An 18,273-nucleotide genomic window follows, 5' to 3' on the forward strand; every position below is an offset into this window, starting at 1 on the left:
TGCAAAGTCTCTTGCTTTAGAGGGCCCGATACGTAATAACAGAACAAAAAGTTCATTCACTATGCTTCACGTCGGGTGTTTACTCTGCACCCTTGGATACCAGTCAGATGGGCTCCGATCCTTCTCTCAACGTTAGCCTCCCTCAGTCGGGCTTAAACCAACAACTCACTGTGGACATCCCTCAGTCGGGTTCACGTTGCTGTCACAATGTTCATGGGTTTATTAATGCTCACTAATTTGCAGGCATCCCTTAGCCGGGTTCATGTTTGCCAAAATAACACTACACTTCGTATTCTCACAAGGCGGGATTCACTTCCCTTAGCTTTTCGCTTGACAACCCCCAATCAGGTTTACAACCGCCTTTCAATCACTCTTCTTTTGCATTATTCAAAAGTCTCAATGTCTTTTTAAACAACCATTTTGGTTAGGTCCCCCTCATTCGGGCTCGTACCTTCCTTCACCGACATCCTCTGGCACTTGCTAGTTCAAACAGACTTCTGAGGGGTGATCACGTCTCGTCGGGTCACTTCTTTTCTGGCAAGTGTCCACTTGACAATATCACAGTTCACATGCGGTTCACCCTCATCCGAAATCAAACGCTAGTTTCACACTTCCCTTAGACGGTAGTTCTACAACGTTCCAAGGACCTTCGGTTGTACAATTGTTTGGGCTTGACCCTTGTAGGACCACCTTAACACCGCATGCTGGCCTCTCCATAGGGGGAAAAGGGAAGGGGAAGTCAGGTGTGTGCAATTCTCGGCAATTGCCGGACTCTGCCGGACCCTTGTGTTGGGACATGTTGGGTATACGGCTCTAGTGTTAGTCCGTCTTTCTTGGTAATCGGTTTGTGAGAAAGTGTTCGTGTCAAGAAGGGGGGGGGGTTCTAGATATCCTATGGGGTAGGATGGGGGAAAGGGCGTCATAAGGAAGGGGATACCGCACACATACAAAGGGGCACCAGACAGGGTTGCCCGCTGTCGCCAATGCTTTATGTCCTGGGGCTAGAACCAATAGCCATATATATCAGGAAGCAATATTTTGCTGCAGGTATCAGGGTGGGGAGCTGGGGGGGGGGGTTCCACGTAGTCTCTTTATATGCGGATATTGTTTTGTACCTACGAGACCCACATCTCAATGTACCAGTAATCCGAGAGGTAATCTGAGAATTTCGCACAGGTATCTGGGAGATCCTTAAGCACAGAGAAAATTGTGCATATGCCCACTAGCTGGGTTGGCAAAGAAAAGAGAAATAGACCTCCCGAAGGTTGGGCTGAGATGGGCACCGCATACATTCAGATACTTGAACATCTGGCACGTACACGGAGACAACACTGCTAGTGGTGCAGGGGCTCAGGAAGTCAATGAAGTTTTGGTCTAAATTGACACCGTCGGTGATGGGCAGGGTGGCCATCATTGAATGTTCCTATATTTCTTCCACAATGTCCACTACTATATACCAGCCTGATTTTTCAGATTACTCGAGAAATTACTGAGAGCTGCTGTGGGGTTCGGCTAGACAGATTATCTCAACACACTTATGCTTCCATACAAGGAGGGAGGAGTGCAACTACCAGACCTTGAGAAGTACTTTCTGGCAGCACAACTCAGTTTTGTGGACATGTGGCTTGCGGACGAGACCACCTCTGAAACCAGATTGCTAAAGCAACTAACGGCACCAGTGCGCCTAAAAGACGCACTGTGGGTACCAGCAAGGTGTTTGGGGAGGACCAGATTATTATACAGCTGGGAAGGAGAGTTTAGAGCAGGACCCTGAAGCTGCTAGGACGAGAGCACCCCTACTCGCAGGAGACCCTGACTGCTACCGATGTGCGTATAGCGAGGAACGATCTGAATGCAGTAAGGAAATGGGAGAGGTGCAGCATTTACACTTGGGGGGGGGGGGGGACACTGAGGAGGGGGGTCTTCAGGGAATTCGAAGACATGGTGAAGGAAGGGCTGCCCAATGGACAATTTTTAATGGTACCAAAACATCAGGATGGTTGCCAAGAGGAAATGGAAGGGTGGGGGGGGGCGGAGGAACCCAAGGCAGAACCACTACTAACCCCACTACATAACCTGGGAGAGGGGTGGAAGCCAGTATCCAAAGTATATAGCCAACTCGCAGACAGGCCCAACCCTAAAAGCAGCAAATTGAATCAGGGGTGGGAGACGGATTTGGGGGGGGGGTGACATCAGTATAACTGAGAAGGAATGGGAAGGAGCCCAAGCATACCACTGGGAAGTGTCAGAAAATGCCTGCTTCCAACTGAATATCCTTATAAGACCTACATGACACCCAGTAAAATAACCAAATTCAACCGCAATACGAATTCATTATGTCCCTGGTGCAGGTCAGAGGGTGTGGGCATGATGCATATGTTCTGGGAATGCCCGAAGGTGCAGCGCTTTTGGGGCAGGATAGAGCAAGATTGCAGAAAGGCAGGGATGACTAGATATGAGTGGACACCAAAATAGTGTCTCCTGGGGGCCTACCCAAGGAGAAGCAAGGTTAGGCATATAATCAAATTTATGGACATGGTTGGTGTGCTTGCAAAAAGAGCCATTGCAATGGCGTGGAAATCGGCCACCCCCCCCCCCCCCCAATATGATAGATGGCACAGGGACCTGGAGCACTGGACTGGGGCGGAAACAAGGGTATGGGGCGACGGCATATCTGGAGATGGTAGCGATGCAAGCCCTGCTTATGAGGCCTCGAAGGTTTTAACTTGGGACATTTTTCACCCATCGGATGATAAACCTCTGTGAATGAACATAACTAATATCTGGGAAGGCCTGTGGCTTGGTGCGAGCAGAACATCCATGTCTGGGCACCCAGGACCACTACGCTAGTGCCTCCTGCCGCTGAGAACATCTTGAGTGCAGTAGCGCAGTAGCACTGCACTGAACTGAACTATGATAGGCACTCCTTCAGGCAAACAGTAGTGAAGACTGTTAGTTCTTCTTAATTTACCGGTTATTATTATCCTGTTTCTAGAGTACTTATGTGATAATGATTGAAATTGGATGGTGAACTGCTAAATGTACAACGCAAATTCCAAGAAAAACATTTAAAATTAAAAGTAAGGGGATACCAAGTCCCACACTTCGCTGTCCCACATCCACACCCCGAGGATCCCTCACCCAGGTGATCCTCCCGCACAAGTCCACCCCCAGGAACTGGATCCAATAGTGATGGGTGTCCTGGCCTCCTGGATGACAGATCCCCAGGGACTAGCAAGTGAGACACCCTCAGGTTTCTCACAGTACGCTGTAGGGATACCACAAGAGGAAGAAAAAAAGGCTTCCTGGCATGTGCAGGTACCAAACAGCAGCCTCCATGCTGTTTGTGTCCGAAGATACCCAGAGCAGTTGAGCAAGAACCACAAGTGGAATAGAAGCCACAGAGCAGAGGCAGCGAACCCGGAGAATAGGCACGGGACAACAAAGAGATGTTGCAGGCTTGCCACGGGAGAGACAATACACGCCATAGAGACGGCAGGTCCACTCAATTAAAGTGGGACACTCGGCAAGCCTACTGAAGGCAAATAGAACGAAACATGAGATTTTGGTGAAGCAAAGCCCAAGGTCAGTGGAGGAGAAGAAAACCCCCTCACCTTGTGAACTTTTGCAAAACCAGATTAGTAGTGAGACACGGACCAGCAACCAAGGGAAGCAAAGCCCAAGAGGTCAAGGGGACAGGGAGAAAACCCTCTCACCTCGTGAACTTTTGCGAAACCACAAGTCTGCAAGTGTGCATAGTATGCCTATGAGAAAGCCCCGGAAAGAGTATACCAGTTAAGGTCAAGTTGAACAGCGTGTCAAATACATCATATGAGGAAGCCCTAATAAGGATGCATCAGGAATAGCCAAAGACTGTACTGAATTCATATAATGAAGAGAAGCAACCTGGCAGGACAGTACATCATGTGTCCTACCAAGATTAAAACCAACAGCCAGGTTTTTTTGCATACCAGTTTTGTTGAACAAGAGAAACTAAGGAAACTGATGTCTATAAGTGTAAAGCACAGTGAAGAGGAGCCATGGGGAAGGGAACAATCCCCTGGAAATGTTAACTTTATCCATCTGGAACTTTTATATTGGAGTTACGCATTTGCTTTTGAACATTTGTGCACTTAAGGCCAAAGCATTTTCACCTTAGAGTTAATTTGGTTAGAATGCGAGAGCCAGAATAGTACTTTGGATGAAGGACATCTTGACATTGGACATCTTGACATTGGACAGAATCTTAGTTTATGTTAGATAGGGAAATCTCGGGACAGAGGCATTTTCCAACCCCCTTTGTGTTTCAATAAACATTTATGGCCAAAATGATGAACCCTATATGCCCGCGTCTCATTCCTGGCTCATCACAAATCACACTGAAAAGGTTACAAGAAGTGGACAAAGCTCCACTATACAAGTCTTAGATACCAGCTGTGTTGTTAAATGTTCATCAGGGCGCAGAGTATAAAGGGATACATATAGTGGAGCTGGATATACTCCTCAAAGGTTAACACACGGTCTGGGGTACGCGAGCACGCCTACAGTATGATGCCAATGCCGGCTAAGGCTGCTTTTCCTAAGAAAGCAGAAGCCTAAAACACGCTTACATGTGCCAAAAGGGAAACAAACGAGAGATGTGAAGACAGACATAACTACAGACTAAGTGAAGAGCCTTCATCACAAAGACCTTCGCAATAAAGCCGAAAGACTCAGACTCTGGGATAAGAAATAAGCTGTTATTAATCTGAATAATTCATTTTATTTAAAAACATTTTTTTTTTACATGACTAAAATAAATAAAATTAAAAAAAAGAAACAAATGGTGCATCCCACCAAAGTTGAATGCTGGGGAAGCTATCCCAAAATCTCACATAAATACAAGCAGCTACAGAAACAAAACACAACCCGTCTGAAATTCTCACTAATTTTTACATTCACAATGCACACAAACAAACGCAAATCTGAATAACTATTCTAAGCAAAATAAATAATTTAGCATTTACATAGCGCTACGAACAGTCAGGTATCTGAGCGCTGCTTATTGTTACCCACAGTGTGTGGTGCTCATTTATCGACCTCGCAAGGATGAAAGGTTGAGTTTGGCCCAGCTGGGATTCGAACCTGTGTCTGCAGGCTATACACTGATGTCAAAGTGAGCGCTCTACTCGCTGTGCTAGTGGACCGGGGAGAATCCTCATGACTGTTTTTAAGCTGCGTGGTGGGCTGGGTGTGGAGTCTACCACCTTCCAGGAGTTGGGAAGAAAAGGAAGAAAAAAAAAAAACTGAATACCACAGGTTCAAGGTTTTATATGGATATCTTTAGCTCTGAAGCGGCCATTAGTCGCTGACCATGCATCCTGAACGTTCTGCATTAAATGTACATGCCCACTGATTGAGCCAATTCCAATATCTGGCTCACATCAGCTCAATTTTCTTGGTATTATTAATTGCGGCCTCTTGCTTCGAGCAGCTGTACCCATTCATGACAATTCAATAAATAGTTAAATGTGTTGAGACCTATCTATAAAAAATGCATTTCTATCTTGTCCTCACAAAATATTAAAATATATAGGTCTGCATGTTTTTCATACACAGCTGCACAAACAAGTTTTGCATTAGACAATATTGTTTGTAAAAGCAACACTTTTCTGTAATGTCTGGCATGAAGTTACATAATATGAATACCCAAGGTAGACCAAAAATGCACCTTGTTTGATGAAATGCAGTACATGTATTCAGAAAGTCTCTAGAAACTGCCGAAAGAGACCTTCCAGTGAGCTACCACTAAAGACAATTGCTTCAAATTCAGCATGGGCTCTCCCGCAAGCACTCTGAAACAGTTGCGTTTCCAGCTTCACCTGGAAATAAAACGTAGGCAATAGAGGCAACAGCATACGAGCAGGCAGAGATGATTTAGTATGCTATGGTACACTAACCATTCACAATAACATAACTAAACCCAGAGAGTGTGGGAGTGCTCGGCAGAAGGCTGACGATTGACGGCCAAAAGAGCCTCCAAATTCTCCAACCCACAGAGTCATTGATTCGAAGGACCTGAACGCTAAGGTAACAAACCCATATTATAAAATATAGAAATCTACAGAATCCGAGGCATTCTGCAGGAGCAACTGCAGAACATTTCCTTTGAACCCCTGCTGAGTGGCAGCCTTTTGACCATATCCCAGTTACACACAAAGATTGATACACTCTTGGGACATTCAGAGAGAGGGACTGAGGGAATGCTTATTTGAACTCCTGCAGAACAGACATATTGAATGTATTTCCCGCTGTGTACTAAGATTATCAGAGACCTTTAATGTCAGTGCCATCGAGCATTGAAAACACACATGAAAATGTAACTATTTTCAGGTGAATTCAAACCACAATGAGTTATTGGTAATACAGAAGGTATTAAACAAAAAGCGATTCAGATCACCCACAAAGGTAAACCAAGGATTACCTTCATGGCTGATTGGGCTTCGATAATGACAAATGGGAACATTGAAAGCGGCATACCCCCAACATTTACCTGGAAACATGGTGTAAATGGCTCTATTGTTGATTATATATTTTTGACAAACGTTCCATTCTCCAAATGCACAGGTTTCGCCGATTCGGCAGCAGGCAGTTAGCGACCACAACATGCTAGTAGCCAAATTTGCTTTTCCATCTGAGAAAACAAGCGTGTATATGCATGAAATGAGACACCAGAGTAGAAAGTTCAGGAGGAATGGCCTCATTCTAAATCAAAATACCAAACATCTCTGGGACACTGCATCAGACTTAGATACAGTAGTTACGTTTACCGAAGTACTTGGCAGATTCCCTATGTGTTTTGGATCCACCGAGACTAAAAAAGGATGAAAACACATCACAAGCACAGTCATGCGTTTGATGAAGAGACCTCACAGAAGAAAGGGGCTCCAAGAAAATCCATTTGGTCCCTCAAATGGGAAAATTACAGCTGCTTAGAATACGCAGCAAAGTTAAAGTCCCTAAAAAATTATTATAGAAAACGGTCTAGAAGTCAAAGGCAGTTACACCTTCACAATGACGGGTAGCTAATCTGGAGTTCTCTTCAACATAGTGACTCAAGAAACTTCTGGACATTGGTCAAAAATCTGCATGCCCCGCAAACGTCTATTGCAGGGCAATGTTGTTTGAGTCTGCCTGGTGCCTTTTCTTTGGTAACCCATAGAATAAACCCTCAGAAGTATTTAAAGTCGACAGACTGCCCTTGGCACGTAAATGTCACAAAAGAAGGAATAGCAGATTTGATTAAGAGGTCCTCATCTTCTCGAGCAGCTGGTCCCAAAGGCCTCTCCAATCAGATTCTGAAGTCTGATATAGACACGTGGGCCACCATTTTAGAGAAAATGTATGGGGAAATATCAAGACTGAAATGCCTTCGAGTCATGGAAGCTGGCAGTCTTCATCCCATTATAGAATAAGAATAAGGGCGACTGAGTGGAACCCAGGAACTACTACCCGATCGCCCTCTTAGATGTGGATGGTAAGATTTTTGCTGGACTCATTTTGGAGGGAGTTGGACATTTGGGCAGAAAGCAGTGGAATCCTGTCAAAACATCAATTAGGATTCTGAAAAGGAATGTCCACTTCAGTGAATAGACTGCTAATGAATATAGTATGGGAATCATGGAAAGGGGGTTTAATTTTGTATGGAGCTTGGGTCAAACCGTCACAGGCATTCAATACTAGATAGAAAACGCCCGTGCAGCAAATTGTAATCTTTGGGGGATACTCGGGCCATTATTGGCAATCATAGTATCCCTTCATGACAACTCAAAGTTACAAGTGCGATTGAACATAGAAGGGCACCTTAGCAGTGATATTGCCACAGAATGAGGGGTCCAACAGGGTTGTTTTATAGCCACCCTCTTTTTCAATCTATATCTTGCAGACCTGGGAGAGGCACTTGGGACATCTGCCCTTAACAGTGCAACGATAGGGGGAGAAAGATTAAATCGGATTGCATATGCAGACGATATAGTTCTCCTAGATTATGCACCAGTGGGCCTCGAAAAGGATGTTGAATGAACTGGAGAAATAAACAAGCCTTAGTGGCCTGTCCATAAACCCAATTAAATCATAAATAGTTAAATTCCAAAGGCCCTATAAACAATCTCTGATTTAGGTTGCCATTACAGATAGTGCCAATTACAAATGTAATTACATACTTGGGCTTCAAACTCAGGTCCTTTCCTTCACTGGCTGCATTGGAGCTTGCATTAGACACCAAAGGAGAACCACCAATATGTCAGATGAAGAAACGGGTATTCATTTGTCGATTCTCATTACTTCCACTAATAGGCTTCTACAAATCAAAAGGCGATTCCCTCCTTGTTTTATGGTGTTGAAGTAAACCCAATGACTAGGAACTTCCATTGGTCCGGGTTGGAAGGGCGAATATGGAAAAAAGTGCTTGGTCTACCAATGTGCCTTCCAATTTATTGCCCGATCTAGGAGCTGGGTCTTTTTTCCATGAAAACACAGATGGGTTGGATGGTTCTCTCACCGTTTAGACTAATACAGCTCTCCCGGTCAGGATCCATGTTGGAAAATATTAAGTTAATGCTAAACATGCGTCCCAACACTTATTTAATCAATCTTGACTGCGATGCTCGTGAAATTTTGAAATTCTGAATGTACAGAAAAATTAGCTATTGAATAATCCTCAGAAACCCAAAATTGCTCAGCTACGAAATGACTGGATAAATACCACACACACACTCGAAAACCAAAAAAGGTGGGAAGACCAATGTCCAATCTAGACAAACCAAGGGGTTTTCTTGCCAAGTACCTTCGGAAATGTCCAAGTCCAAAAGGGAAGAACAAACTTCCTAAGGTTCTACCTCAATCTTCTACCGACAGGTGAAGTAAGGTTGTTTTGAATATACCAGCTCCTGTGTGTATTGTCAAATGCCCATCGTGCAGACTCTAAAATAGAACATAGAATGTGTACGAACTAAGATCCAAGTACCAAATTCCTGTAACAATTTGTTCACCGAGAAGAGGGGTTGTACATGGACGAGCTGTGGGGAAAAAAAAAAAACAACTGCTGAACATGAGATTGTACTTAATGACATTTGAAAAATTCTGCAATTATTGGGGTTATTGCTGTTTTAATGAATTTTGAAGATGTTCTAATTGTTTGTAACAAATGTGTTTTAGATTATGAAAAGTCGATGTGTTGTCTGTGACAAAAAACATTTAAAAAAATAAAAACCGAACCCCCACCCCCTTGGGTTGGAGAATGATGGGACAGAAAAAAAAATAATGCCCACGGGGCTTAGGAACAGGCATCATTTGCCCCGATCTCTTATTTGGAATGTATATTTACACACCCTAAAGTCATTTAAAAAGGATAGGTAATCATTAGTGCAACCTAAAGTCATACGCAAGGTGCTGAATTTTGAAACCGATACGTGCCAGACACCATAAAGACTTAACACAGTTTTATACATTCAAGCAGCTAGCCCCAACATCTTCACAAATGAGCCGTAGCACCTAAAAAAAAAAAAAAAGCCTCGAAATGTGGTTATCATAGATGAAACGTGTGCAGCAGTACCATCCAAAAACAGCAGCTTGTTGCCAAGACAAAACACTGAACGTAGTCCGTCCACTGTGCAACCACAAACACGAGGGTATAATGTAGCTACAACCACCCCCTCACACGCATCAACACCAGAGGACCCTGAAGCCACCTTCTTCCTCAGTTTAGTTTTACAAATATGCCCAATAAGCCAAGCCTCCTGCACAGGAAAGTGGCCCTGCGCTGATAACTCATGCTGTATGTAGAACGGCTCAAAATCTGCTCTAGCATAGCCACCAGCTACTGATTGACGCTCGGAGAGCAAGAAAAAAAAACATTGTGGTGTGTGTATTCATTGAAGGAGGCAAGTCACTTATCGCTGGAGAGTAGCTTGCACATGTATATGTTTGCACTCGATTCAAGGGTGGCATTTGATTTGCGATAAAAAAATACATTTAAAAAAACACAAAGGATGAAGCCAGAATTGTGTGTGCAGAGTTTAAGGTAGACGCGAGAACAAAGCAACCTTCGCCAATGTCGTATCAATCCATAACCCTGGGACATGGTGTACTACCACTGGGAAAGTGGTGTGGTGGGAGAGGTATTATAAGATCCACTAGTACAGTATGATACTGCAAGGGAAAAAAATGTAAAGAGATTGACAAAGCACAAAATGTCCCTTTTTTCTAATTGAGTGACATTTTATGGTGTATTTTCGACGGATGTTTATCAAGTTAGGCTACATTACCAGCCGTAAAAGCCAAGGACCTTCACACACTGGACTAAAATGAGGAGGAGCAATGATGGCACTGAAGTGATGAGGTACAATCATGTCAAACAAACGCCACAATGCTGTCAGTGTACACCCTCTGTTGGGACTGGAAGACGCCTATGAATTGTATATTTCTGGGTACGCACCCACCTTAAATTTGTTTTAATATGGAATAGAACTGGAACACAAGACAAGAACCTGTTTGTCACATGGCCAACAGAAAAACTGATTTCATTTGAACGTCGGCAGCTAGAATTCCGAGCTGGTTAGTGGGTCGGGGGGAAGATGACCAGTATGTAGCAAAGATTCGACGCCTTTATGAAATCTGAAAGCACTGCTGCTGCAGCATCAGTCAACAAAGTGACTAGCACTTAAGTGGCGGAAAGATAGGTTATTGGATGAAAGGCAAGTATGTTTGTACTGTGCGCTAAGCAATAGCGCGCAGGGAAAACAATCACTACTGGCATATATCCTTGTCAGAGTGGATTCATTTGCTTTGCACAAAAAGGTGCATTTCGCAACAAGAGCTTTTGACATTTAAGGAAGAGGAAATGAAAGGGACATCAAAAGTGGTCAGTCATACTTTAAAAAGTAAGCTAACAATGTCTAATATAGGAACTGGAACATTGTTAGTTTTTCAGTTATGAACGTTAAGGACAGGTCCCTTGTTGAAATACACAAAATGAGCACGCTAGGAGCCAGGCGGAGGGTCGGGCGCACATTTGCAGTGCAAGGCTTTTATGCCATCGATGGGCACAAACGATTGATGCCAGCAGCCAGTGGGAGCATCACCTTACAACAACATCAATGTGCAGATTAAGGAGGCAAACTGGAGGAAAATAAATATTTTGCTTTATTGGAAATGGGGACAGTTTCCAAAGAAATCCCACATCCAAGGCGGTGTCCTTCAGCACGCATGTAAAATGGAGTAAATTATGGGCAGATTCACTGTAAACACCCAGTTGAAAGATATCTGAACAGTCTCAGCAAAAATACTGGGCAGGCGCACATAATTAGAAGCATGACATCAAGCACAGCAGTGCAGATTTAACAAAAGAGCATCTAAAAGCTCAGGATTTTAATCAAGTAACTTTTGAAGTAGCATCTTTCACCTGCCTGTCAAAACTTAGTTGTTCGAAAAAGATGACTTCCAGAAACAAATGGCACTGCCTGTATCATATAATCATCTAAGGATAACAGAAAGAGCTATTAATCTGATGTTTGCACTCGAGTAAACAAGATCTCTGCCAAACTAAAAAAACGTAAAAAAGGGAGAGAAAAAAAAAAATTACTAAAATTACAGTTCTCTGATCATCATTTAGAAGGTTGACAGATAATCCTAACAATATTGATGCCCATTTTAAAAGGATCAATTGAATTCATCCAACAATCTTCAATCATGTTCGTGCGCAAGGATACATTTGTTTCACCACAGAAGACTTCATAAGAAGCTTCCTATGGGCAACTCATCACCTGGCACTCTTCTGAAAATGTAATATCAAACCAAGATGGTCAATAACGCAGTGGGGCCGTCAGTTGTATTGGTTGGGCTACCTGCCCCCATTGAGTTAAAGCAGCAACACTGCAGAAAAGTTACATAGAATAATTTTACGACCCACAACCAGAGATATGTTGTGCTCTGAAGCAACGCAAGTGCCAATTATAACAATCATGGTTCTAGGTCTATAGATCACACACAAGTTTGCACCTGCGATTGCAGCACAAAAGGTCGCAATTTCGGGGTGCATCTTTTGTGCACAACCCTCTCCTGGTCCATGTCGAGGATCCCCCTCTGAACCCTAACCACTACACGGCATCCTGCACCCCCTCATCCCCTTACCTAATGTGCGCTCCGGCAGGCTATGTCCCATCCCTCCTTGCAGTCTGTGCCGCAGCACCGGAAGCCTGAGGTACAGCACAGCACGCTTTTGTGCGTGACCATCCATAACCTGGGCTTCCGGTGCCGCATAGCTTTCATGAAAATAAAAGGCAGACCACTGCTAAAACCAGCGTATGAAACTCAAAAGTCAGCCCAATAAAGTAACTACAACAACCAGTCTATAGACTGAGTTGTTGGTTAATAGGTTGCACATGCGCATTTACTAGTGCCAAGACATAAGAATTATTTTTGTTTACTTTTCTTGTGGACACACGTTCAATTAACAATTACAAGGCCCCAAGTCAAATAGGCATGATCAACTTAAACCTCTGGGGAAACAGTCACATAGGCAAAAATCAATAAAACTAAACCATGCACTGGAGCAACTAGCTCATGTCATCGACAAAATGGCGCCACACAAACAGAAAATAGCTCACAAATCGTAAAGAAATGCACGCACTCTTTTAGCCTATGTAAAGAATCTGTGGTCAAGGCACCCAGACATATTCAACCAATCTGAACTGATCAAACCAAAGAGCGATTTAGGATTACCAAAAACACAGGCTTATTTTAAATTACTTTGACAAGTAAAAAGGAAACCCGAATGACCCTCCCCATTGCCAGAAGTAGGCACTCTGAGTGCTCTACAACACTGCCTTACATGTCTCAATGACCCCAAGTGTGAAGCATGGAAGATGTGAAGAAATCGAGCGCAGTAGAAGTTATCGGCAGGTTTCTTTGCCGAGTCTTTTCACGTCATGTAGATCAGTAGAGGACAGACAGATGATGCTAAACCCTTCACTTACATTCAGATGTACCTTTACACAGGCAGTCTTGGATCGGAGCACCAGGTGTTATCCAAGCCCAATAACAGCATGTGGCGTCCATTCCAACTGGCATTTGGAGGATTAAATCTGTCCCTAACACATCAGACAAGCCATTATTTCAATACCAACACTCAAACAAGATTGCCTCTCATCCACTTCGTGTAGGGTTAGAAATTGTCAGGATCCATTTAACTCCCACTTTCAGCATGATGTCAAAAGCTGGCAGGAGCTACTTTTGATTCTCTATGTCAAGTGGTGGCTTTCATAAAATACACCCATCAAAACACAGGTACCTTGAATGCTCCAATGTATACAGTGTATGGTCTAAAAAGCTGCACTGGGGTTATCTAGCACCCTCCCTGTATGTGCCCTATGCAAAAGACTATTAAACTTGATATCCAAAACTTGCACTCACTGGAAACATGTTGCAATTTATACCAAAAATGATTATATTATAACCAAAGTGTTCTGTGTATAACATCACTCACTTAATTTAGACTTCTTTACAAGTCCTGTAATTCCTATTGCTTTCATGCGTTCATAACTTAGATGTATCATAAAATCAATTCAATGTCCAATTCCCCAACATTACACCCCATTTGATTAAAATGATTATCCTGTATTCTTGTCCATACAATTTTAAAATACATCTACAGTTCTCCCAATATTAATTAGGTTTCAAAAATACTTTCCAATGTCATAAATATTTATTCTACTGTATCTTACTTCCATACAAATTCCCAATTTTGTCAAGCTACAATACTGCCATTAAAGCAGTTTGACAGAACTGGAAATAAAATACAAAAAGGTATGACATTGGAATGTGTTTTTGAAACAATGAATGTTCGTGCAGCCTTTCAAAATATACCTATGTGACATTACCTTTGTGTGTTGTATGGTGTACAAAGTCGAATTAGAAGACATGCAGAAAACATTTAACGCACAAGGCGGAATCCAGAAGGCTAAATTTAGTATTCTCACGTGAAAGTTAGATTTGCAACTCGCAATGCAGTGGCACTTCATTTCCCAGCAGTAGTGCCCGATAACTGGGCGATGATCAACACCCCATAGTTTCTTTTAGCTCCAACTCATCAAATCGCCTTTTTGATTCCTGCTATGCAAAGAGATCATTTGCATCGGACAAGCAACAGGTCTGTGCCTCAAGCTAAAATTCACTATATTCACATTGGTACACAGTGTTTATATTGAATATTGTATATTGAATCCCACACGTATATCTCGAAAATATCAAATATATTTAGGGTGTCGGAAAAAATATTAATAACTTCTTTAATCTCTAGAAGAACATCTTCAGCACTTTACAAAATGGAACAGGTTTTCTTCTGTTGAGGAATTAACCAAATAAAACCAATAACAGTGAGACCACCATACTGCCTTACTTTCCCCCCACTGGCACTACTGCCAGCCCTGCTCACCTGAACAGTTTTTCACCCACTCCCCTTACAAACATCTTTACACCATTCCAAGGACATTAACAACTACCAATATTTACTGTTTATGAGGGCACCTTCTCCTATCATCTGCAAGCCAAGCCCGATTTCAGACGGAAAAAAAGTTTCAGGTTTAGTTATCCTGCATAAAAAAGGTTAGACTATGAAACGGTCACAGCATTATTGCTGAAAATTTAAAGAGATGATAGTGGTCAGATTCGCACAATTTGGGAGGCTACTATGAAAAGCTGTTATCCGGAAACAACCACAACTCTTCTAATGTCATACAAACTTCAGCTTCATCAACCAGTCACAGGTTGTCTGAAACAACTCATTGCTCTGACCCCCCCCCCCCATTTTCCTTCAGCTGCCCAAGACAGAACCCACGGGTCTCTTCCCTGGAAATTGACTCTCATAAATGCATACTAACATACAATCACAGAACAGCACCTATGAATATGACCACAGACTAGACATTCCACTGGATAAAAGGAACAAGCAGGGGGGTAAAGGAGCAAGCAGTTGTGGGTTAACAATGAAGGCACTTAATGCCTTTTAGGGATCCCTCTAAACATTCCAAACTGCCCAAAGTAGTCAATGTCCGTCTCTCAGCAGGGAGCGAAATAAGAAATCAATAAGCATAAGCTAAAGGCACCTCTCAGTAAGCAGGAACTACATATAGGCAACCATGAACTATAATATTCCATGTCACAAATGTATCTCACATATGATCTGAAATGTTTACTTTTTGTCCATTATATATGACCACTTACGCTTCAAATTTCTTCTAAGTGTGTCCTAATGTTCATTTATGCACCTTCACAAACACGCAGAGGTAATCTCAAAAAGGGTATGTTTTTATGGCACCCGATGGTTTAGGAAGACAAATGTAGCTTATGGTAACTGTTGTTGTCAAACTAACCAGGCGCTAACTAGCTCCCAGCAATTGTCGAACCCCGATCAGATGGTGCAAGGTCAAGAGAAACATATGCAAACGTGAAGAAAAGTGACAATTCAATTATTTCCCTTCACACATGAGTCTTCACATCATGGCAAAGTCTCTTATCAAAAGAACCTTTTAAAAACTCCCATTAACAATCAATGTGTGACAGACACACAGAGAGCATGTCAGAAAGCAATACAACACAGCAGTCTTATTCCTTCTGAAACCTAACCTCTTATGCACAGCGGGCAGGGATCTCAGTAGGGCACCAACCAACATAAAATAATGTTTTGCCACTTATAAGCGGTCACTTCATTTCAACATTTAATTCACAAGAAAAGGGAAATTTAAACCCAATACAAAATCGAAATAAGAGACTCATCGGAACATAAACGAGCGTAAAAATAATGGCATCCACAAACGTAGAACTCACACCACTGCATGTTTACTGTCAAAGTCTCAATCGCTTGAAATTGCACCAATTGTTCTGCAGCACATATTAATTTGGAAATAATAAAAATGCATTATACATTGTTCGAATTTGGATTCTCTATACGACACCGTAGGAACACAAAAAAAGCAAAAAATGTGCGATTTGAGACTTGACCCCTTCAAGAAACACACCTGTTCCACTAAGTTTAACAAAGCTGCTTTGACGATTTGAGGCGCATTTATGTGCATGCAGAAAGCAAGCACATATGAGAACGGGTCTCCTATAACAAACACACTGCTCAGCCCACATGCATGGAAGAGGGAGAAAACGTGCAGCAAGCTGCCAAAGAAAGTTTAAAGAGCCACATGGCAACGACATGGCAAAGCGTAAGCCGTACAGACATCAGTTCAGCGCAACATAGCCCGCATCCTGTCATAGGTTAAGAAGACAAGCTACAAATGACCCGATCTCATTAGCTGCTTGATGATTTTGAAATGCGTCATGGGTGGGGGCAAAACCCCTCCCCCCACCTTCCCTCTAGGTAATCTGGAGTAATGATCCAATTTACAGAAAAGGAGATAGTGGCGGGTACGTGCTCCTCTGCGATAGCATATTCCGCCTTCAACACTACACTTCCAAATATACATTAACTCCAATGCAAACACCCCTCCCCTCCACCCCCAAATAAAAAAAAAAACGAATAGAGAAAGCACTGAGAAATTCCGGTGAGAAGCAGAGAGGAGGAAAGGAGGGAGGGCAAGAGGGGAAATGAGGACACTCATGAAGAGGACACATGGGAATCAGCTCGCCTGAACAAATCCAACCACAGGACAGGGCACAGGAACATCTTCCTTGTATAAACAACACGACCCAGGGAGGGGGTGGAGGAGGGGGCTCTTGCTTTCCACTTTCTTCTACACTATTACTCTCAGACTAGGACGACAGAGGCAAGCGCACATGTGAAGGGGGAAGTATGGGCTCCAGGCACTTCTAGCGTGGAAAAAGGGGCACAGAAGGGGTGCAGAGATAGTGGAGGAAAGATGGTCAAGGGGTCAGTGCAGTAGGCTGGAAGGAAAAACAGCTTGGCTTGTGAATGAAGGGGTGCACGGTCAGTAACAGGAGGAAGATGGAGTATTGAGAGGGGGTGGCATGGGAGGGGTGAAGAGGAGGTAGCAAAGATCAGCATGGTGCATGGTTCCCCAGCACAGAGCGTTCTGCGTTTGAGCACTCACCTGAATCTGCAGCCACCCTGGGGCCGGTGATTTGGTGGGGTCTAGCCACCGGGGTTGTCCGGGGCCCCGGTGTGCTGGCTGCAGAGGGGGAGGGGGCTTTAGCGCCGCCGGTTGTCGGCCGCCACTGCCGACCGTAAGGGAGGGGGGGTGCGCCCCCCACACGCTAGGTGCTGGGGGGCCAGGGGTCTGCACGCTCCGGGGATCCCCCCCTGAGGAGGAGGCGGTGGGGAGAGGCAGCGAACCACAAATTCCGTCTGGAGTTTATAACAATGAGGCGGAAATGGCCGAGAGAAGCCGAAGGGTAGCGACTAGTTCCCATCCGAGAAAAGGACCATAGCAACGGCCCGCCCACTCTTCTTCACGTGACCTCTGATGTCATCCATGTGATTTTTGGAGCAATGAAGCGGTTCCGGAGCACTTTTATTGAGTGGGGCTGAAAGTCCCTGGCTGCCGATACAAGTGCAGCCGGACTCTGCCTGCCTTTTGCAGTGTTTGGGATGGGCATTTTCTTTTGGATACCGGGAAAGTTTCTACGAGACCCTGGAGGGTCCGACTTCATCTTTTCTGAGCGGCAAGGGTCTGGCTGCCAGGCTGCAGGAGCAGCAGCAATTCGTGTGCTCTTGGCTGGCTGCAAATACAATTTGCATTTTCTTTGGGATACCGTGAACGTGAAAGACACCAGCTTTCGATAGGGGAGCTGGAAATTACATCGACTTTAAAATCATGTTCAACATGAAAGGTATGGAGGGCTAAGAAAAGGAACAGAGAGGCCGTCAATGGTGGTGTTTAACTGATCAAAGGGGACTAATGGAGTAATTTAATGTTTCATGAGGGTGTGTTTAGGATGGGTGGTTTTAGAGGGGGTCAGCTGGGGCTATCTGTGTGTGATTTCGGATTGGCATACAGACATCTGTTGCCAGGGGGAAGGGGCATCTTGCTATGTGGAGGGAGGATGGGGCATTATGGTATTGGTCAGACTAGAGGGAGGGATGGTGCATCTTGGTGGTGTCTGAATGGTTGGGTAGGGGCACGCTGGTGTGGGTCTGGAGGAAGGGGCACATTGGTGTGGGGAGGGAGGGATAGGGACATAGTGGTGTGGGTCTGGGGGCAGTGGTGTGTTTGGGGGAGGGTTGTGGTACATTGGTGTGGGTCTGGGGGAGTGATGGAAGACATGGGTGTG

The 18,273-nt window shown here is 44.0% G+C and overlaps 1 protein-coding gene across 1 annotated transcript in view; it reads right to left on the minus strand.

Annotated features, from left to right (window-relative positions):
* Positions 1 to 17,487, minus strand: part of PCGF3 (polycomb group ring finger 3) — a 695,750-nt gene extending 678,263 nt beyond the window's left edge. Inside the window, exon 1 of the mRNA XM_069630597.1 lies at positions 17,094 to 17,487. The gene's annotated coding sequence lies outside the window, so the exon portion shown is untranslated. The remainder of the gene's footprint in view (positions 1 to 17,093) is intronic.
* Between the last annotated feature and the right edge of the window lie 786 nt (positions 17,488 to 18,273).

This window comes from Ambystoma mexicanum, chromosome 6q, assembly GCF_040938575.1.
Source record: "Ambystoma mexicanum isolate Mex_15411 chromosome 6q, UKY_AmexF1_1, whole genome shotgun sequence".
NCBI lineage: Eukaryota > Metazoa > Chordata > Amphibia > Caudata > Ambystomatidae > Ambystoma > Ambystoma mexicanum.